At 49.4% G+C, this 22,671-nt stretch overlaps 1 protein-coding gene and 1 long non-coding RNA gene across 6 annotated transcripts in view; one reads left to right on the top strand and one right to left on the bottom strand.

The window, feature by feature from the left end:
- Positions 1 to 2,281, top strand: part of LOC135966776 (uncharacterized) — a 407,986-nt gene extending 405,705 nt beyond the window's left edge. Inside the window, exon 3 of one of the 2 annotated variants that reach the window (XR_012422033.1) lies at positions 154 to 2,281. This is a non-coding gene — a long non-coding RNA (uncharacterized lncRNA). The remainder of the gene's footprint in view (positions 1 to 153) is intronic. The other variant, XR_010580361.2, reaches the window with a different exon arrangement.
- LOC135966774 (ATP-dependent 6-phosphofructokinase, platelet type-like) overlaps positions 1 to 22,671 on the bottom strand; it is a 104,617-nt gene that overhangs the window by 3,154 nt on the left and 78,792 nt on the right. For 2 of the 4 annotated variants that reach the window (XR_012422032.1, XR_012422031.1), the window contains exon 1: positions 6,661 to 6,932. The exons of 1 other annotated variant lie outside the window; for it this stretch is intronic. The gene's annotated coding sequence lies outside the window, so the exon portion shown is untranslated. Of the gene's footprint in view, positions 1 to 6,660; positions 6,933 to 15,870; positions 16,020 to 17,381; positions 17,632 to 22,671 lie in introns of those variants that run through there. One more of the 4 variants, XR_012422030.1, reaches the window with a different exon arrangement.

The following is a 22,671-nucleotide window of genomic DNA, read 5'->3' as shown; positions in this document are numbered from 1 at the left end:
CAAAAACACATCAATATCACCATTGATCACATGAGAAAGTGGTGGACACAAGATTTTTGTATTTTAATACTCATTGGAAAGCTCAAATGTCTATCATTGGGAATAATGTAAGGTACTTTCCTTGAGATGAAAGTCATTTTTTTCATTTTTCAGGCCACACCTGCAAATACCTCCATCTGAAGTGGCATCGTTTGCAAGTCATTCTTTCTATAAAGGCGGCCGTTAGTGGAAGAAGTGGTTCTGCAGGTTCATAGCTCAGAGGCACCAGTGCTCTCTCAAGATAACCATAAAATCCGCAGAAGACGCACCTGTGCACACTTCCTGTTTCTCACTCAGAACATTCCAGAAGGAACCCTGAATCCCGATGCCGCAGTGGGACTGAAGTTTACTCTCACCCACACAATAAACCCAGCGAGCTCCCCCAGCCCCCACCCCGAGGCCACAGCCTTGGTCCTCTGTCTGGTCTAGGAGGGCTCCTGCAGCTCCAGCCTAACAGGGAAAAGCAGGCACCCACATGTCAGAAAGCCCTCCCAAAGCCCGGCGAGCACTTCTGCTTATGTGCCAGCTAAGTGCGTTTGAGAAGGATACAACCAGCTGTACGGCAGGCAGCGAGGTACCCAGCAAATACTCAGGGTTCATGTTACTGAGGAAGGAAGGTGAACAGCGAGATACCCAGCAAGTACTCAGGGCTCACGTTATGGATGAGGAAGCCAGGCAGATAATGAGGTACCCAGCAGGGTTCACGTTTCCGAGGAGGAAAGGAGGGTGAAGACAAGGGGGATGGAACAGCCTGTCATAAACTTTAGCATTTACAAGGCTCACTGAAGATTATCCGATTTGATCTTAACAGCTCACAAGATAGGCAGAGGCACGGCTCTTTCACTTCATAAAGAGATCCCGAGAACTGATGATGACCACGTGCTCTTCCCACAGGCTCCCAGAAATCATTCTCAAATCATCTCTCAGTTGTATACATGTGATAGTATCTCAGTCACGTCCCCTCTCTGCAGGGGAATTTTAATGCCGCCCTGCTGTTGCTTCGCACCCCTGCCCTCTCCTGCATTTCAGCCATGCCCACCATCCATGGGGAGTCTGCACCACCCCAACCCCGCTGCTGCTGAGGGCTTGGATCACCCTTATCTTTCATTTCCACCTACAGGGACCTGTTCTTCCTTCAAATGCAGCTCAAACTCTCTCATTGTGTGAGAAGCCTTTTCCAGCCATCACAGCCGTCATGTGTAAAATCAGTCTGTGGAATGCTTCATTCAGGAGGTACTTATGTTGACTCATCGGCTGTGATCAGGACCAAATTCTGAGCAAACCAGGTGGTCCCCGCTCCCCAGCTCTGCTCCAGTGCACTTAAAACAAGGATTCCTGGAAGCACCTTTTTAGCCCAATTCACACATGAGTCTGCCCCACACCCTACAGAAAAGCCCTGGTGGTCGGTGGTCAGGGCTCGGGGCCCCCAGGTGGGTAAGGAGAGCTTAGTGCCCTCTCTGGACTTGTCGCTCAGAGACCCGTGGCTGGAAGGGAAGAAACTTGCATCCTGTGAAACATCCAGACCCCGAGACCCACTCAGGAGCAGAAAATGGGGAAAGAGCCTCGAACACACCCACGGGAGGGCAGACAGCAGGAGCCACGGAGGCCACCAGGAGGGAGGGAGGCAGGCAGTGAGGCCAGAGGTGATGTGGCCAGGAGGGAGTTGATGTCGCCAGAGGTGACGTGCTGTGGGGATAACACGGTGTGGTGTGGGGAGGAGATGTGGCCAGAGGCAACGTGGCCAGGGAAGGAGACACGGCTGGAAGTGACAAGAGGGGTCTCCAGGCCTCAGATTGTGCCTCATTTTTAGATGACATTTTAATTAAGATGTTATATCTAACTTTAATGAAAAATAGCAATTTAGAACCATTGTGTACATTTAAAGCACGATACAAATAGACCACATTTCCCAAACCAAAGAACAGTGCATTAAAGGAAAAAATAGCAGCTCACCAAAAAAAAAAAAAAAAAAAAAAAAAAAAAGGTGAGTAATGAAAAAATTCATTTAAGATCAGAAATAAAGAGATCCTACAGCTCTTCTAGTCCAATCCCCACCCTAACGTGAATGGGGGGAAAAAGAAAGTAGATCCTAGTCAGTCAGAATTAAAGACAAAACCGATCCAATTTACCTTCCACTTGACAGAAAACAAGAAGCTCATCAAGGAATCCCTACAAACAGTAGCTTTAGTAGTTCCCAAAATGCAAAATTCACCTACAAATTAAATCAACTGCTAAGTGTGTATAGAGTAATTTTTTTCATTATTGCCTTCCTCATCCCCAGGGGCTTTTTTAGACCTTTTTTCCCCAATTGCCTCCAACACCCAGGAAATTTAAACCCCACAAGTAAACCGTGTCTCGATTCATCCACAGCGTCCTTTAGAGCAGACAGTCCGTTGCTCTAAGACGCTCTTGTCACCTAAGCACCGATTACAGCCTGAGAACGCACAACACGTACTCACACGAACTCTGACAGACAATAGGTGAGATATGGCACATGAGGAGGAAGACAAGATAAATGAGCTTCACCGACATCCCAGATCCGAGAAGTGAAACAGGCAGCCTGCTCGGGTGCACGTGACTCCTGGAAAACAGCCAAGGGCAGCATTTGGAGAAGCAGCACCGCAGGCCAGGAGGGTCTGGGGGCTTTAGAAGGGAGGGGCGCCCCGACCAGGTACTGGGGGATTCAGAAGGGAGGGGCGCCCCGACCAGGTTCTGGGGCCTCAGAGGGGAGTGATGCCCCAATCACTTGCTGGGGGCTTCAGAGGGGAGGGCCACCCTGACCTCGTGCTGGGACTTCAGATGAGAAGGCGCCCCGATCGGGTCCTGGGGGCGGCAAGACAAGCCCAGGGTTCCGTCCTCACTTTTCACTCCCTACTTCCGAATCTCGTCCTGAAGTTGCAGCCAGTCCAGGTATTCATTTACCCATAAAATTATGTATCTGCGAGTAACACAAGTCACTAATCCACACAGATCTGAGTCCACAGATACCTCCCAGAGATGCCACCATCCCTTCTGGTAGAAGAGCAGCCCAGGGGCCCACGCTGCTAGGAAGGGAGACTGTCTCCAGCCTGACGCTGCAGAGTCCTCAACACAAAGTCTACCTTCGGGAACATGCCGTCTCCTACAGAAGCAACTAGGGGCATGTAGGGTTTTGTAAAATCTTTTTTTTCTTATGACAGAGTCTCCCTTTGTCACCCAGGCTGAAGTGCAGTGGCTCGATCTCGGCTTGCTGCAACCTCTGCCTCTCGAGTTCAAGTGATTCTGATGTCTTGGCCTCCCGAGTAGCTGGGATTACAGGCGCCTGTCACCACGCCCGACTAATTTTTTATATTTTTAAGTACAGATGGGATTTCACCTTGTTGGTCAGGCTAGTCTTGAACACCTCACCTGACCAGCAGTGAGGGTGGAAGGGGCGCCATGTGAGTGCCCCTGAAAACACACACAAGCCTGGCTGCTTAAAAGGAATGAATATAGCTCAACACTCCTATGTGAACATTGATGTGTCTACTGCCTTACAGAATCCTCCTAGCTGAGCTGCAGGAATCTTCCTTGGAGCCTTTTCTCACCTACACTGCCTACAGGTGTCCACTGGGCTTCCTGGGCAGTATCGTGTCTTTGTTTAGAATATCACAGTATTTGGAGGCTTGTTTAATCCCAAGTCAGAGCCTTATCATAACTCAGACACCATCCCTCAGGGCTTGTGGGCCAACTTCGGCCAACGCAGGCTGCTCCACAGTGCCCTGCAGATGGGCTTGGTGCATCCACACGATTTTAAGATTTAGGGCTGCCGTTTTCTGCAGTCACAGATGCGGACTTACATATTCATCATGACTGAAGGCAGCACGTGTCTTTATGTTCCTTCTGTAATGGTAATAATCATGGCAACATTTCCTTGATCCTTAAAAAAGCCTCCTAACAGCAGTTGCATTCCACCCCCTTCCTTAAAATTAATAGAATTTACCAAACTAGGTGAAATCAGTCTTCATGAGAAAGTGACAAATCAGTGTTCACTCAATGGCATAGTAGCTGGGCATAGAGTGTACGTCAACATCCCAAACTAAGCACCCATCACAGTTATTCCCAACTCGCAGGAAAGCTAGAAAAATTAGAAGGCTTAAAACATACTTATAAATGAAAATAACAAGAAACCAACGTTCCTGAGGAGCATTTGTTAGCCCAGCAAGGAAAGCCATTAACCAGTGCTGATTATATTGCATTTGATTACAGCAGCCAAAGACGTGTCCAGAGGAAGAGAGTTTTAAAGATTAGTCTTTCGGTAAGAATGGTTGCTTAACAAGTTCACACTACTGGGCTACACCAATCGTCAATTATAAAGCAAGGCAAACGAGTGTGAGTCATTTTCCTTAATCCTTAATGCGTCAAAAATTACCACATTGGCCAAGCTGGTCTCCAACTCCTGATCTCAGGTGATCCGCCCGCCCCGGCCTCCCAAAGCGCTGGGATTACAGACATGAGCCACCACGCCTGGCTGAGAAGTGTTTGACAGAGGCTGAGGGGAGGCTCCTGTCCCTTCCTGGGACATCCACATCCCACCCAGTTTCCCATATCGACAATGACACTCGAAGCATCACAGCAAGGGCAGCTGCATCCCCGCAGTTCTCTGCAGTAATGCCACAGTTGCGTGAGCAGCCACAGCCCTGGAGCTGCCACGCAGCCTTACCGTGCTGGCACAAGCACAGCAGAAACTACCAAGCCCCCAAAAGAGGGAGGAGTGGGGACCCAGGGGAGTGAACCAGGAAGGAGGAATGCGGCTCAGGAGAGTAGGGAGGCGTGGGGCCCCAGGGCAGTGAACCAGGAGGGAGGCGTGGGGGCCCAGGGCAGTGAACCAGGAGGGAGGCGTGGGGGCCCAGGGCAGTGAACCAGGAAGGAGGCGTGGGGGCCCAGGGCAGTGAACCGGGAGGGAGGCGTGGGGGCCCTGGGCAGTGAACCGGGAGGGAGGCGTGGGGGCCCAGGGCAGTGAACCAGGAGGGAGGAGGGTGGAGGAGTTTGACCCAGGGAGTGAACCAGGAGGGAGGTGTGTGGTCCAGGGGAGTGAGCCAGGAAGGAGGAGGGAGGAATGAGGTCCAGGGAATGAACCACGAGGGAGGAGTACAGTCTATGGGAGTAGGGAGGAGTAGGGAGGAGTATGATCCAGGGGAGTGAACAAGGAGCCTCTAGGGGTAGCAAGTTCACACACCACAAATACCTCCCAATCCATCCGCGTGCAGGGAGGGGACGGAAACCACGCAGGACCTGCAGCGCTTTCTCCTCGCAGAAGAGGAGTGAGGATACCGGCTTATGCATGAAATCAGAGCTAAAGTTCTACCACGGTGGGGAGACGCTTCACAGCCCAAATGGGTGCAAAAAGAAACCAATCATACAAGATCAGTGGATGGAAAGGGATCAGAAATTTAAGCCTGTAACAAGCTTTCAGAAAAAACTTCACTTGATCTGCAAGATGACTGCAGCTCCGCTTGATCATTTCTGCAAGTGCCTAACTCGCGATGAGCCATCGCAGAGCCGTTCAAGAGGAGTAACAAAATCAAAACGCCAAGGCATGCTCCGTATTTTAGATAGCCTGCAATAGTATGGAAATGAGCAGCGGTGCCAGAGCTTTCAAGTTTGTTTGAAGTAAATTCCAGCATGAGGGCAGCATCTTCCTGGCTGAAGCAATGAGGTGGGCTCCTGCTCACCGCATGGGAGACCAGCTTTCACCTCAGCTGCTGTCAAGGGTCTGCAAACCATGATCCCCGACTGAGCCTTGGCCAGGGAACCAGAAGTGGTTTTTACCCTTTGAAGTTTTAACAAAAGAAATATATGCAGAGACTTCTGTGACCCACAAAACATAACACGTTGCCTACCCTGCCCTTTACAGGAACTTCTAGGTTTGGTGTCAGTCACAAAATGTTTCTATAAAATAATGTCACTGATTCTCAAGCATGCCAGGAAAAGTCACACTTCTCAACAACCCTCAATGGACATGCACCATCCTGTGTGTTTCACACAGATTTTAGTTTTTTAAAAGCCAAAATAAGGGAGGTAATTCAGCTAAGTATTATAGTAACACAATTTGAGATACTTAATGATGTGTGACAACAGAATAATTGGCATTCCTGTGACACAATAAACTAGCTGAAACAAAAAATAACAAATCAAAGCATGTTTTGGCATCTCAAAGTGATCAGTGAAATTGGCAATAACATTCAGTTAAATGATACTTTAAAAAACAAAAAGCAAAAACAAAACAAATACCACTAAACCATCACTCCTTAAATGTATTTACCTACTGCTGCAAAATAAAGTGGAGAGACTTCTTAGTGCAGGGTAATAATCAGCCATCGTCACCATGAAATAGACCACTGTGCAGGCTCAGGCCCTCCAGCCCACAAAGGCAGGGGGAGGGAGCAGAAACGATGGCCAGAAAGAAAGGGACAGGGCAACCATGACCTACTCAGCAATTGTACCCTCCCACCTGTCTTCTGGACTTACAATTTTGGAGCCATCTGGGTTTACCTTCCTATGTCCATAAGTCAGCAAGTTCTAGAAGCCAGAAATCTACAATGCTTCTGGCCGCCAAGTCCTCTCGGCCTTCCCCCATGTTTTAGGGCCCCGTCAGCTCACCCCTGAATAGTATCAATGGCCACGGAGATCCAGTCAACCTTGCACTCCACAGACTGAAGTATGCCAAGAGCCACTCGAGGCTGCCACTGCCATGATTAAAGGCTTTCAGAGACAGTCGCCAGCACTGCACAAGTCCATGTGGCTTCACCAGGTGCAAAGCGGCTCCAGCATTCCATCCAGTCTGTCGCTGCTACCATAGCTGTGAGTCTAGGATGTGTCAGGAAGGGAAGGAAGACACCATGTAGATCATCTCATTTAAGCTTCAGTGTCACAAGGTGGATTTTGTTGTGCCCGTTTTATGGATCGGGAAAGCTTTAAGGAGGGCAAGCACAGGGCCCTGCTGACACAGCAGCAAGCTCCGCAGAGGCCTGGGCATGACCCCCGCCCCACGCTCCCTGGGTTCTGATGTCCACTCCTCCCCCATGGGAGCCTGATCCTGAATCTGCCTGAATTGCTACCATTCCTAAGACACGACTCATGTCTGCCCACCTCCTCCTTTATCTGTTTCCCCCAGCCCAGAGGCATGTGCTCTTCCATCCAGCCAGACATCACGCTTCAGCACCTGCACCTGACACCACTTCAGCCAAAAGCTTCTCTCAAACCTCCCCCAACACCTGCCGGTCACACAGGTCTGCACCCATCGCCTTTCTCACACGAATTCTCACATATTCCTGTGTAGCACCATCCAGCTGATTATAGTCTGAGAGGAGGAAGCTTCGTAGAGAAGTCCACATTCTACTTTGCTCCCAGCATTCCGTCTTGCATGAGGCAACCCATTAACAGCAAATTCATTTCAGCACAACATTTCCATTTGAAGAAAAGCAGGGCATAGAGCTCTGGTCATAATTAAAAGCTTGTTTCATTCGTCGTTTGAAATTCCATGTACTGCTGCAACAGCAGCACCCCCTCCTCGCCAGGCTCTGCCTAAAGGACATCATTCTTCCAGCGCATGACTCCCATCAGAACCCCGGCAGCAAGAGCCACGCAGGTTTCCCAGTGCCTCCGGCTGTGGCTTCCATGCTAGGCCAGCACTGACACGATGGGAGTGGTGTCCCTAACAACTACAGGATCGGAAGCTGGCCGACTGCTCTGTAGAATGCAGACATGTTAGTAATCACTGACAGTTCCACTGACAGGCTGCTCAGCTAAACTGGGAAAACTCCACAAAATAGAAAGAACCCATGGGGAGCACTTCTCTCTCCAACCTGGCAGCAAACGGTGGCTGTGCAAACGACCTCTTCGGGATAACCATCGACTGCATCTCAGGTCAGCAAACAGCCCCGCTGAGGGCCAAAAAATCAGCTCCCCCCAGCCCTAACTTCCTAAGGGTCAGCCCTCCCAGGCCACCTCTCCTGGAAGACCAGATCTGACGCACCCACGACTGTTAGGAACCGACTCTAGGACTCATTTCCCAGGCTCCTGCCCACCGCCCTCTCTCTTCTTCCTCCTCCTCCATCTCCCTCTTTATTCCCATCCTCCCTCCCCCTTTCACTTCCTTTCTCTCCTTTCCTCTCCCTCCTTCATTTCCTTTCAGTCCTCACCTTCCTCACTGCACTTCCCCATCCAACTCAGCCGACGCATTCTCAGGTCAGTAGAGGGTTTTCTTTCACTGTATGTTTTTATTGCAACGATCATTCTTAATGAACAGAAATGAACAGAAACCTATTTCCGACCATGTGGATACCACCTCATGACCAACTACTGCCCCGCGGCTCCGTGTCCACTCAGTGTCCTCACGGCACAGGTGCCCAGTAGTATGGCTGTGACCAGGGGTAGCAACATGGGACACGGGAGACGTATCCCAGCCAAGAGGCCCTGCCAAGCCTCCCCAGCAAACCGGAGCAAGGCCCAGGGCGGTAGGGAGAGCGCTGCGCTCATGCTGTAGGCAGTTCAGCTTCTGCAAACTGTCCATGGACTGCAAATTACTTTGTTTCCATGGTTACAAAAGAACCATAAGCATTCTAAAATATGTTCTTGGTTTCGTGTTTGCGAAATCTAAGCAACATCATAAGAAAAATCACTGAATTCTGTCCGAGGCTCTAGGGGTGTTTTCCTCTCTGAAAGGAGCCCCTTCCGGGACTTGGGATTGAGTGACAGCCTTCAATCACGGTTCTCCTGGTGGTAACAGGGAACTCCTCAGCCTGCCGGGAGCTGGGGCCCTCGACAGCCTCATGGCTCCACACGCCAGGGTTCTAAGGATCACACGTGTGCAGATAGCAAAGCTTGCTGCACACACGCCAGGTGCTAACAAGCCCCAAACTTCTCACTCATACTTGCTAACTACATCTCTTCTCCCAGCCTCCATGGCGTTTCACACTCTGCCTTTATATAGAGATGAACCATGCGTCCTGAGTGCTACAAAGATTCACCTCCTTCCGGGCAGAGGGGTGCATCTTTCCATCATGGGGTCTTCACGCGAGCCGGCCCAGGATTTGCAGAGTGGGTGAGTCTAACGTTGATGATACTTTCTCAATATTCCCTTCACACCCTTCCAAAAACAAGAGTACTGCCAGCTTCTTACCGAGGTTGTAATGAGCAAAATATTTTTCTCTTCTTTGTCACTTTTTAACGTAATACTAGTGAAGAATGTGACTCTACATGTACACTGTAAGCACCCACACCGTGAACATTCTGCTCTCCCGTGACTGTATTCACAGGTCACAAGGACAAAACTTCTCCATAGTAGCCAAAATATATACATTTATTTATTTATTTATTTATTTATTTATTTATTTATTTATTTATTTATTTATTTTAACATGACTTCCACTCATCTGAAAGTCACAGATGTGGCTTTTCCTTCATAAAAAGATCCAAATGATCCACAAGCCAGGTTTAATAAACACGTTGGTCCAGGTAGGAAAATGACCCCTCAGTCTCCCTCCCCTCAAAGACCAGGGCAGCCAGGAAACTGCGCTCTCCAGTCAATGACAGCCGGCAGGATTCCCTAAGTAAGCAACCGGAAGATTCCCATCTCGCAGAGCGCGCCTTTCAAGACAAAGAACACACTACCCAACTGAGGACTGAGGCAGTAAAGAAACATGTTTTCGGCCGGGTGCGGCGGCTCACGCTTGTAATCCCAGCACTTTGGGAGGAGGAGGCAGGCGGATCACAAGGTCAGGCGATCGAGACCATCCCGGCTAAGACGGTGAAATCCCCGTCTCTACCAAAAATACAAAAAATTAGCCAGGCGTGGTAGCGGGCACCTGTAGTCTCAGCTACTAGGGAGGCTGAGGCAGAAGAGAGGAGTGAAGCTGGGAGGCAGAGTTTGCAGTGAGCCAAGATCACGCCACTGCACTCCAGCCTGGGCGACAGAGCAAGACTCTGTCTCAAAAAAATAAATAAATAAATAAAAATAAAAATAAAAATAAATAAAAGTAAAAATAAAAATAAATAAAATTAAAAATGTGTCCTCATGTTTTGGCCTTTGAGACAAAGCCTCTTATTTAAGCGAGTTCTGACTGAATTTGACTCACAGTACTCTGGCAGATTCTTCATTCTCTGGTGAGATAGACGAATGTCGCAGGGTGAGGGCAATGCCAGCCCTTTCAGGGTCAACTTTTTGAGGAGTGATGTCTGGCAGAACACAATCCAACACCATAGTAGGATCCCCCACCCAACAACTTAGACGCTTTCTGGTACTTACTCTGTCTGCTTGTTTCCCTTTCTTGAATTCAGCTGGGGGGAAAAAAAAAACAAAAAAATCAAAACCAGAAATGAACAGCCCATGTGTTTTTGTGTCTGAAAAGTTAATACATCCACATCCAACTTTCTAAATGAGACACGGCAGGTATGATGGTCACCGAACAGTGGCCACTGTTGACAAAATGCAAAGTCTTCTGCAAACATGAACGAGTTTCTAGGAATACAAAAGTCAAGGGAATTTACTCCACATATTAAAGCTGTCAAGGGTGCTCATCAAAAATGTACTTAGAGGTTTTCCTTTAAAGTTATTTTTGAAGATTTTTAAGTTGCAATAGTTAAAAGCCTCTGGGAAAAGAAAGGATACAGCTATCTGGAAGATTTTTACTAAATGATTTTCATGTCTTTTTGATAAAGTTAAATAAGATCAGCCTTGAAGTAATGGGTTCCACTACTCTGAGGCTGTGGATGGAATCCACACCACGAGACAACTGAATAAACAGCAAGGCTGCACACACAGGACGCAGGCAGTGAGCCAGCCTGACTAGTCATGTTCTGGGTCAGTTCTACCCAGTTCTGCCCAGGCCCCACTGGAGATGAAAACCTGCCCTGTAGAAGCCTTCAATCCCCACCTTTCAAAATCTAATCCTCTTCAACTGAGGCCTGAGTCCAAAAATCTACTGACATCTTAGCCCGCGTTAGACCAGCTGTCCCCCAGCCTTTTTGGCACCAGGGATGTGTTTCATGGAAGACAATTTTTCTGGGGGCTGGTTTTGAATTGTAACTGTTCCATCTCAGGTCAGGTATTGGATCCTCATAAGAAGCACCTCCGAGATCCCTCACATACAGTTTACAATAGGGTCCCAGCGCCTAGGAGAACATGCGGCTTACAAGAGGGTCCCAGCGCCTAGGAGAACACGTGGCTTATGATAGGGCCCCAGCACCTAGGAAAACATGCGGCTTACGAACAGGTATTATATCTAGGAGAACAGGTATGAAATGAATTGGTAAAGCCAAAATCCACCGGATCTACCACTCCAAAACAAACACCACTGTCCAATATTGATGTGAGCCAAAAACATGGAAGTCCTGAGGGCCCACACTGACCACAGCCAGACACCACTTCTACAAGAAGCAAGCAAGCGCCTAGAGATCACCCGTGATGACCCAGGAGAACAGTTTGAGCAGAGACAAGTGTGAAGGAGAGGCATATAGGCCAGGGTGCTGGGTGTGCCCGTCTTTGTGACCTCACTGAGATTGCTGACCTCTAGCCCTTGGTGTCTGTCCTATTGAGGAGGTAGCCCCCAAATCCCTGCCTCCCTTCAGCACTGACTGAGGTGGCCCTGAAGTCTCCCCAGGGCTGAGACTGCTTCTAAATCCTGTTAACTGCACCATCCACATAAAAAACAAAAAACAAAATATCAAGTATGTAGACAGGAAAACAAAAATACGTGAATCCTCCCTTATTCAACAGGCATTTAAAAAGTAACAGGAAAATTGTGATAGGCTTTAAACAACCACCAGCTATCACGTCCTGTTGACATGTTTTAGCTAATCAGGAACGTCTTTACCAAGCACCTGTGTGTTCAGGAAATCAGTTGACAGGTCCCAAATAACCTCAGAGCCTGCGACCTGGCCCCCACTCACGCACATCACCTCCCCAGAGGAACGAGCCCTGGACACCTTTCAAATGGTGAGGAACAGGAACAAGGGTAGCTTTCCCTCAACACCACAAAACAAGCTCGACCCCGAGGAGCCCGGAGAACAGCGACGTTTGTTTAGATGCTTTCCCACTGACCTTGTCAGAGGGAACGTTCCCATCCCACACGGCCCAGTGTTTTACTCTCCCTGGGATACCAGCAGCCATCAACTCTCAACAAGCTGGAAACAGAGGCCAAGCTGACAGGAGGCCTCTCTCCATTCCCTACTGAATTCGCTCAGGACACGGATGTTCCCAAACACACACGGCCCCGAGTATTCCACACCTGGAGAACATTCAAACAACAGACGCTGCAAAGACGTTCCCCTAAAGAGAAACTCAGTTTCTAACTTCCCTTAGGGAAAAATATGAGATCCAGAACTTTCCAAAAAATCAAGTGTGGGATGAAGCCACTCACCTCTGGCACTTCCTAACCTTGCCTTCCCACAGGTGCTCAGGCATGGCCCCGTGACAGCCCCGTCCACCCAGGACGGCAGCAGGCCTCAGGCAGCCAGCACCTGGGCAGCTGGCGAAGCAACCCCAGGGTGAAAACGTCATCCCAGGCACCACTTCCCGGAGCCCCTCAGCAAGAAAAACAGAGGCGGGACAGAACTGAGGGCTGACTTGAGGCTGGGGAGCCATAGACCCACACAGCTCAATCATCAGACATGCTCTTCTGTGGACAGAGCCCAGGGTGAGGCCAGCACAGAGACCCTCGTGCTGGCTCCATGAACCAGCGTCCTCCAGGGCTGCAAGTTTGTGATCACAACTTCAGAATTTGGTTGCAGAATCTTCTGGAATCAAAGACACACCAAACTGTAAAACTGCCAGGACAGCAGGGCCCAGGAGCAGGCTCAGGGGAGGACCACGTAGAAACCCCACACACAGCACACACGTGTGCATGCTTACTCCACACATGCCACCCCTTCACCCAATACTATACGTGCAAACGCATGTATGCACTCCATACACACCCTCAAATACACTCACCAAATATGATGCGTGTACACACTCCACACATACCCTCAAATACATACGACACACATGAACATGCTCACTCCACCCACACCTGCTAAATACACTCACCACACACGCACAAACGTGACACACCTGCACACTCATTCCAGACATCACACCCCTCACCAAGTACACAGGTGCACACAACCCCAAGTCCAGAACCTGCAGACTCCACAAGCTTTGGTTTCCCCCACTGTTTCTCTCATCACATGAGATCCACACACAGGTGTCATTTACTGACATCTAACACCCGGGGAGGCCCTTAGAACTGCAGTCACAAGTCGACTTCATTCAGGCATTCATCACCAGCCTCCTGAAGCCATCTCCTGTCCCTACGGGGAGCGGGGGCCGACATCGGAGACGTCACTGGGCTTACAGATCCCCAGGCTGGAAACCCAGCAAAATCAGGAGGGCTCGGCCACGGCCCTGGAGGGAGATGGGTACTGGCTCAGGTATGCGAAATATGAGTTCTCATTTCCATACAGTGTCACCTACGGCAGCATCAGGTGAAAGCCAGTGGTTTGGCATTCCTGGGATAGACAGTCCTGGAATTACAAGGGAAGCTTTTTACTCCTCCCCTCTGAACACATGAGGTCCTTGGTCCCCTCATATCTAACACTGGGAATCCGAATCGGTGACTCCTTGTCCACCTGAGGACCACCCAAGAGGATCCACACACTTGCTACAACAGCAGCACTGCACCTGGTCTGCAGGGGAGCAAAGCAAATCCCACCTTTATGACTAAAACTGGATTACCCCGACACTGGCAGCCTGCAGTGTGTATATCATCAAGCTCCCACATCTGCGCCACCTGCAAGAGGAACACAAGCCCTTAGTCCCAGGTTCTCAGGACGGCCTGTGAGGTGGATGCTGGCACCCTTCTCATCTCCCAGTGGAGAGGAGAGAAGGCCAGGATCAGGCCTGGTGTATCAGGAGGGTCGGGGTTCAAACCCCATCTGCCTCACAAAGCAGCCCTTCCCGTTCAAGTGACTTCTATCATCAGCCTTAAAATGTACCACAGCTACCAGCAATTCTGAGTGCTGTTCCTTGGGACGTCAGAAGCAAACATTTTGTTAGAAAGATTTTGCCAAGTCTGCTTTCAAAATCCTGTGTTATGAAATGACTAATGAAAATTTGAGCTATGAAATAAAGCACATAGTTAAATGAATCCCAAAATGACTATCGCGAAGGAAGTTTTAATTTGAAGTGAAAAATATCCTCTAAATGACATCAGCCAGAATTATCATCAATCATTACTGATCCCATATGCTTCATGAATTATACAGCATCATCTCAGATATGAACTTAAAACCGTTAGCTGAATGCACATTTCACCGCAACCAAAGTTCTGCTATAATAAGTAGCACAGGCGTCTCTGGAGAGGATTTTAATTGAGACTACAAACAATGCGCATGATCGTGGTAAGAGGTTTCATGCTGGCTGTTCTCCAAGGTGCAACACAGAGAAACACCACTAACCTCAAAGAAACCTGCTGCTCTGTAATGAGATGAGAGATGAGAGATGATGTGGACGGACTACTGTAAATATTTGAAAAGGAGAAACAATGCAAGGAAAGAATCATATCAGTTACCCTTCACATTCTTAGAAAAAAAGATTTTTCTTTTGGGATGATTTAAAAAGAAAATGACATTTCTGGATTTTTTTTTTAACTTTTCTTTCTGAGACAGGGTCTTGGCTCTGTCGCCAAGATTGGAGTACAGCGGAGCAATCGCAGCTCACTGTAGCCTTAAGTGATCTTCCCACCTCAGCCTCCAGAGTAGCAGAGACCACAGGCACGCACCACCACACTCAGCTAATTTTTCTGTTATACAGATGGGGTCTTGCTATGTTGTCCAGGCTGATCTTCAACCCCTTCACCTCAAGTGATCCTCCTGTCTTGACCTCCCAAAGATTTAGCCTAAGCGACCATTTCTTATTGGAAAACAGACATTAGAGCAAATGCATTTCTATAAGATTTTCTACCTCTTTTCACTGGGGAAAAAGGTAACTTGCCTCCAAGGGTTGGAGACAAAGACGTTACTGCAGACAAGAGTGCTGTGCATCCCAGGAACCGCTACACCACGAGGCACGGCCGTGCACCCTGGATGCCGGAGTAGCACATGAGGCTAGCACAGGCCGACGCCGGCCCTCTCCAGAAGCAGGTCTATCCTTCCCTCCTCTCCTCAGCCCCCTCTCCCTTCAGGCCTCAGTGGCTGCTGACAGGGGAGAGGCCACAACTAGAGGAGGCTCTCAACTCCACCAGGGACAGGAGCCCCGGACGCTGGGGACTCAACTGCTGCCCTCCGTGCCCACCTCCTTCTGGTTCAGCCTTCTCAGGAGTCAGGCGTGGCCACTTTGACCCTCTTTCCCTTCTGTGGCTCCTACAAAAACCAGTCCAGCGAGCCCAGGCTGCCTCACACACCAGGGACACCTGGCACAGGCCCCCTCCATGTCCTTATCCAAGCTCCTGGGGCCAGAAGGGTCTTGCAATATTTCACTTTCCAGTTGAGCATCCCCAGCCTGAAATCCAAAGTGCTCTGAAGAGTATTTCCTTCGAGTGTCATGGGAAAGCTCGGAATGTTTCAGGTTTCAGAGCATTTTGGAGTAGGGACTCTCAGCCTTAATTTGAACCTCTTCAAGGAAGCCACACACTGAAGTCCCCGATGTCCACCCTACACAATCCCAGCACACCCTCTGAAGTCCTCAGCAACAGATTTTCTTTCTTCAAAAATAACCACAAGTCACAAACTCACACGCAATCACAGAAGGGGGTTGTGGACACCCGCACAGACGATGAAATTTAACTGTCACATTTTTACCTGGGTAATTTAAAGTCATTCCTCAAAACACACCTGTTTTACTGAGTTGCATTTTAAGGTGAACACACACAAATCATTCCAGGGAAACAAACGTCTCTTTGGGCTGCGTGTGGTTTCTTGACTCCCGTGAATAACTCAGCGTTCACCCTCACTTCTGGATAAGGGAGACGATGCAAAGAAATCTGTTAAAATAAAGACATGAAAACAAGTTTAAGAAGGGTTTGAAAGGTTCCTCCTGTCCCCCCGGAGGGGAGAGGAGGACGCCTGGAAAGCTCATGGGGGACAGGAGCACAGCCTCCTCGGTGTGCCATGGACGCCACCTCGCCAAGCCTCGGAGAGGATGATGCCTGGAAGACTCACAGGGGTGGGAGCACAGCCTCCTCAGTGATTTCTACACTCAGCAGCTTCAGAAATTCCCGTAGAAGCAGAACACATGAGAATTGAGACTGGAACACCCCAAAGAAAGGGGACGAGGGGTCAAAAAAAGCATTCGATCATTACCAAGGAGCGCGGGCATGAAGCCGCTTCAAAGACCGTGTGAGAAGTCACTCATAGGCGTTTCAGAAAATATGGGTAGTGCGGGATTGCTCGATTAGCTCAAACAGGCTGCCGTCCCTCAGGCCATGAAGTCCCTGAGATGAGCCTCTCACTGAGCGAAGTCACTCGCATCTCTGCCAGAGAAAGTACTACAAGCCGACACATAACGTCATGAAACCTGGGCTTCAGCCTGTCGACAACAGTGAGTCTGACACGGTACATCCCTCCAGATGGTTAAAGACCCCAGGGGTTCATCAGACAACCTCAAAGGGCTGTGTCTGTCCTTTTCCAAGTTCTGGATGATTTTTCCTAATGTACTATAAGTAGCATGTTCCAGTAGAGACGCAGTTAACTGACTCTGGGTCCTCTTAATTTTGAAATTAGAAACACACTTGGCCAGGCACAGTGGCTCATGCCTGTGATCTCAGTACTTTGGGAGGCTGAGGCAGCTGGACTGCTTAAGTCCAGGAGTTCGAGTCCAGCCTGGGCAACATTGCAAAACTCCATCTCTACAAAAAATACAAAAATAAGTCAGGCATGGGGACACGTGGAACATATGCCTGTGGGTCCTGGCTACCCAGGAGACTGAGGCAGGAGGATCGCTTGAGCCTGGGAGGTTGAGGCTGTAGTAAGCTGTGCTCACACCACTGCCTGGGCAACAAAAAGGGTTTTTTTGCCTGTCTCAAAAACATCAAAGAGATAAAGAATTATATACCTGACTAGGCCAAAATAAAAGAGGCTTTGTGGAACGACCTGAAACACAGCTGCAAATTCTGGCAGGGCCTCCCCTGGCTTGATTTGTGGTGAGTGTAGGACCACTCTGAAGGATAGCACCCCAGGCATCTTCCGATACTAGACCTTACAGTACAACTTCCCATCGCTGGACAGAACACTGGCCTTGGAGCCTGGGACACCCTGGGGCAGTGCCACCATCCGGAGGCCGCCATGGCACAAGGAGCCCCTACCATCATGAAGCCTGGGACGTCCATCAGAGCAGTGCCACCCACCTGAGGCCGCCATGCCAGAGGAGCCTGGACATCATGAAGCCTGGGACATCCTGGGGCAGTGCCACCAACCTGAGACTGCTGTGACACAAGGGGGCCCTGGTGCCACTGAGAGGCTACACAGCAGGTCCAGGCCCAGGCCAAGAGTGAAGAGGCTCCATATCCTTTCCATCCCTCTAGCTGAGTCCACAGACGTCTTGGAGCAGAAGTGCATCACCCTCAATGTCCACGGGTAAGTTTTTGGCCACAGAATCTGGAAGCATAAAAGATAGTTCTGGGCTGGTTGGTTGCCAGCTCGGACCTGTCCTCTTTCTACACAAAACCTGGCTCACACCAAGCAGCGTCTAAGTCCTGGAAGACCTGCTAAACACAAGTGCAGCTACAAAGCGGAGAAACTGGAGGGGGCCGGGCTGTGCTCCAGTGGCACCAGCGTTTCTCAGGAAGACGCCAGGGGTTACAGGGTCCAGGACAAAGGCTTCCTGGGATCCAGGACATGGAATAAGAACCCATTCCCTGGTCCTGTTGAATGTGAATCGTCTACGGGCCAATTCCCTCCCTCGGAGGACTGAGCACCGCCCCACAACACATACCAAGGTAATAACAAGCCCGTTACCAGCAAGAGGCTGGTGATGAAGACGTGAGGACCAGTTGAGCATGAGGGATCCTGACAGATCATCCCTGGCACCGAACAAGGGGCAGACAGCACCCCCTGTTCCTGACGCATCAGTCCTGGCACTGAGCGAGGGATGGAAGCACGGCCTGTGCCCCTGCAGATGCAGAGGGATGTGAGGGGGGTGCAGGCTGGGCTTGGAGGCTAACTCAACCACCTGCGCTTGCACTTCCGTTCCTCAAGGCGGGGAGGCGAGGCACAGGCAACATTAGGGCTCACCTTGCACCTGGGCTGCACTTTTTTCTGCTTATGACTTGTGCTCGCTTTACATGGACAGGCATAGCTATAATAATGGTTCCCTGATTATTTCGCTACCTACATAAAGGGCTTTCAGAATTCACCTCCATCCTTAGGAAAGGAGGCCAACACCAGGCTGTCTCCCTTAAGATGCAATGTCTCATATGGGGAAAAAAAATCAAGAGAAATCAAATAAAGGCCATAAAATACATCAGTTTCAACATTAAAATTTAATAGTACGCTTTAAATTGAAGATGAGTTAAGTCACATTTCCAAACCTCTGAAAGCACGGTTACTGGGAGGGAGTGATTTGCAACACACAAAGGCAGCTCTGTAGAAGGGCCCAGGCTGGATGAGGGCTCAAATGTCAGTGCAAGGAGAAAGTCTGAACAAACTCTCTCCTGCCCTGCTGCTGTCCTCTTCCAAAACACACTGGTTATCTGTCAGTTTAGAACAAGGCCTAGGGAGGTGGGAGGCAGGCCTGGGAGGGTCACCTAGCAACCAAGCTCCTCACCCACACAACCGTACCAGGCTGAGCTGAGCAGCACACACAAACACGACTAATTCTCCCCAGAAGCAAGACGGAAGGCAGCACACTGCCACGCCAGGCGTCCTGCAGGTGAGAAGACTGAGGGGAGCCAGAGGTACCTTTAATCTTACTTGCATGGTGGAAGGAGAGGAATAATGCCACTCACTTGAGTGTTGCACAATGCTTTCTAGCAGTGAGTGGCAGAAAACAAAAATTATAGATGCTTCCTCAGACAAATGTTTCTGAAGAACTGAACATAAATTATGTTCAGGAAATAGCATTATGAATGCCTCAAGTGCTTTTGTTTTTAATAATCCCAGAGTAATTCTATAAACCCGGGAATCAGTCTCACCCAACTCCAGGATCACGGCCCAGGTGACGTGGGCACACACATCCTGAATCTCTAATGCTCAACTAAAGTGGGGTGAGTGAAAATGATCCTGGGTATAATTTACACAGACACAGGAAGGTGGCTGAGCCCCAAACCCCTAAACCAGGAAGACCAGCGTCCTTCAGGGGCCTCACCTCTGTCCTTTCCCAGCCTCTGGGAACCACCACTCTGCTCTCTACTGACACAAACGCCCCTCCAAGGTACAACCATCTGACCTGGCTGGAATCCAAGTATCCAAGTGCAGGATTGTACGTCAGCCCCGTGAAGCCAGGATTACAGCCACTGAATGGCAGTTTTCCATCCCACGGCAACCGGCTTTGCTAGGGGCTTCCTCGGGGACCACTGACCTCACGCCACTACCCCTCAACTACTTCAACTAACGTGCATCATGGCAGAGGCCTCTCCAGGCAGACCAGCCCTGCCCGAGTCCTGCTTCATGGCAAACCCTCCAGGCAAACGTCCTTGGCCTCCTCCGGGAGGCTGTGTTCGGAAGGTGTCCTCATTTACTTCTGTGGCTCTCAGACATTTAACTGGAGCCCAACACACTTCTTCTGTTCACATAGTATTGAGTTAACAGATTTTTATGAGTCAATTTTCACTGGGAAAAACACCATTTCAGGAGCCCCAATGACCACAATGAAAATGTTTTTACCTCCCCTTACATGACATCGGCAACGCCAGGTCCAGGAAACGTTCTGGATCTCAGATAATGGCATATCCACTCATAGTAAGTCTTTGTCTTGTTTCACAAGGTATCAAATGCTGCCCAGAAGCAGGAAAAACCCCACAACGTGGCAAGGAAGGGCGACCAGCGTGAGTTCTAAGGCCAGACCACCCGGGTCTGCTGACAGCATGGCGAGATCCATGGCGAGTGCAAACAGTGCAGGGTCTAAGGACAGACCACCTGGGTCCCGCTGACAGTGTGGCTTCAGGAGTTTCCTAAACCCTCTCCTCTCCAAGTTTCATGACAGAAAAATATGGTGATAACCGTGTCCACCTCGTGGGATGACGGGAACACACACAGTAACAGTGTCAGCAGGTGGCTTGCTGAGAACCTGGTGAGGCCACACTGCTGTAGGTTGCCCCACGTGAAATCCAATTCGTTTAAAAATATATATACATATATATACCCCAAACCTACAACCGTATAAAGCTCATTAATCCTAGTTATCCTCAAGGCATTGAGCTATCAATAATGAGCCATCCCCCTGCTGCTGACCTGCCTCAGCCCCACCCTCCGGAAACCCCGCATCCACACCAGCCACACAAGATGAGGCCAGGGAAGGAGCAGGACTGTGTCTTGGGAACTTAAACTCTGGAAGCTGAGTTAAATCAGTGTCGCTCAAATCTTGTCACCAACTATCTTGTTAAATTGGGAGATTCCATCTCTGGGGATCTTGAGGGAACCTGAGGCTCTGCATTGAGTGAGGTGAGCACTCGTGCTGGAATAAGACGGCAGAGAAAGCAACAGAATCTGGGGTCGCAGCTGCCCGAGACTTGGGTCCCACGAGGAAAGTGGCATCAGGGCCCTCAGGACAGTGGCGGAGATCCCAGGAGGCAAGTCCCCGCGCAGAGACTCATGGACCTAAAGTTTGCTCCAGGGCCAGGAGGGGCTGTTGCACTGACAGCCACGAGGCAGGCAGCCTTCGAGTTCCTCCAGCTGCCGTCCGGCAGGCAGGGAGGACAGTGCCCAGACCACCCCGGGGCTTCCCCAGCCTGCCAGGCTGGTACTCTTACTCCAGCCACTGACAAGAGTCCCCATGTTCCAAGCTAGGTTGGAACAGTGCCTCAGGCCTCGGGGCACATGCACCCCCCTGCAGGGCCACTCCTACCCAACACCTGGGGATGGCAATTCCCACACATCCCCAACTCACAGCAAAGCTTCAAAATGAAAGTCGGAAGATACAGCCAGGAAACCAATGCTCAAGAAGTAACTCTAGGGTGACTCTTCCTACAGCTATTGCTACTGAACATCTTTAAAAACATTTCCAGGGTGACTTTCTAGAGCTATTGTTGTTAAAAATCTTTCAAATTCTTCATTTCAAAATTAGCTTTTATTACACTGTCTTCCCTATTCTACCAAGACTCTAGAAAACAAAACCATTATAAATTCCAATTCTATCTTATAGGAAGTTAGAACACATGTTTCTTCAAAGGATTCTACATGTTTCCTTGGCGATATCCTTTTCATGCCCCATGCTACTGCCCACAATAGGAAATGCTTTTCCAACCCAACAAAACTCAACCCAACCCAATCCAACCCAACCCAACCCAAAGGCCCTGAGACAGGCCCCTAACGAATCGTCTACCAACTCCTGAGACAGGCTTGCCCTAATGAATCATCTGCAAACTCCATCTTCCATTAAAAACAGTACTGAAAATGAGCATATTACTGCTTTTTAAAAATTGCTGTAGAGCGGACAGTGTTCAGTTCTGTGAATTTCAGCACAAATATTCCCATAATCATCATCACACAAACAGAACAGTCCAACAGCCATCTGCCATCTCCATCACAGATGATGCAATCAGGTTTCCATTACCGGGTTTTTTTTTTTTTTTTTTTTTTTTTTTTTTTTTCTATTTTGAGATGGAGTTTCTGCTCTGTCGCCCAGGGTCGAGGGCAGTGGCGCGATCTCGGCTCACTGCAACCTCTGCCTCCCGGGTACAAGTGATTCTCCTGCCTCAGCCTCCCAAGTAGCTGGGATTACAGGTACCTGTCACCATGCCCGGCTAATTTTCATATTTTCAGTACAGACGGGGTTTCACCATGGTGACCAGGCTGGTCTCAAGCTCCTAACGTCAGGGGATCCACCTGCCTCCTCCTCTCAAAGTGCTGGAATTACAGGTGTAAGCCACCACGCCCAACCATTACTGGTGTAATTTCTAAGCCACTCTCTCACACCCACTCCCTTTTTTTTTTTTTTTTTTTTTTTTTTTTTTTTTTAAAGAACCAGCTTTATGGCTATATTTTTTCCAAGAGAATCAGTTACCCATTTGAAGTACAAATAAGACATCGTGTTTAAAAACCAAAAATGCCCATTTGCACAGAAGTCTCCAATTACCCAGTCGATTTGAGCTTTGAGAATAAGATCAAGCTGTTGGCTGAATACAACTTCCCTTTCCATCTGTCTGCCTGTGAGTTAGACACAAGGACAAAGCCACGAGCTAGGGACATAAAGGCAGGAACCAACAAGGCAGCCGAGACTCCAAATAAAACCTCGAAGGACCAACACAAATGCACCACACCCTGTACGCCCTCCTCTCCTTCCTTTTCCGAATTTCCAGAGGATGAAACAGGGACCTCCTCAGACGTCCCATGATGCAGGCGGCCAGAGGGGAAGGCGGCGGCAGCCTGAATGAGGTGATCGGGAAATCACATTCCACAAACAGAAATTTTCCATGTGCTTTACATCCTCTGTCTCTGAAGAACTATGCCAGGCTAACAGTGGCTAGAAAACCGCCTTCA

Source organism: Macaca fascicularis, chromosome 13 (genome assembly GCF_037993035.2).
Source record: "Macaca fascicularis isolate 582-1 chromosome 13, T2T-MFA8v1.1".
NCBI lineage: Eukaryota > Metazoa > Chordata > Mammalia > Primates > Cercopithecidae > Macaca > Macaca fascicularis.
Note: the sequence above shows the minus strand (reverse complement) of the source record. Positions and strands in the feature narration are given on the sequence as shown.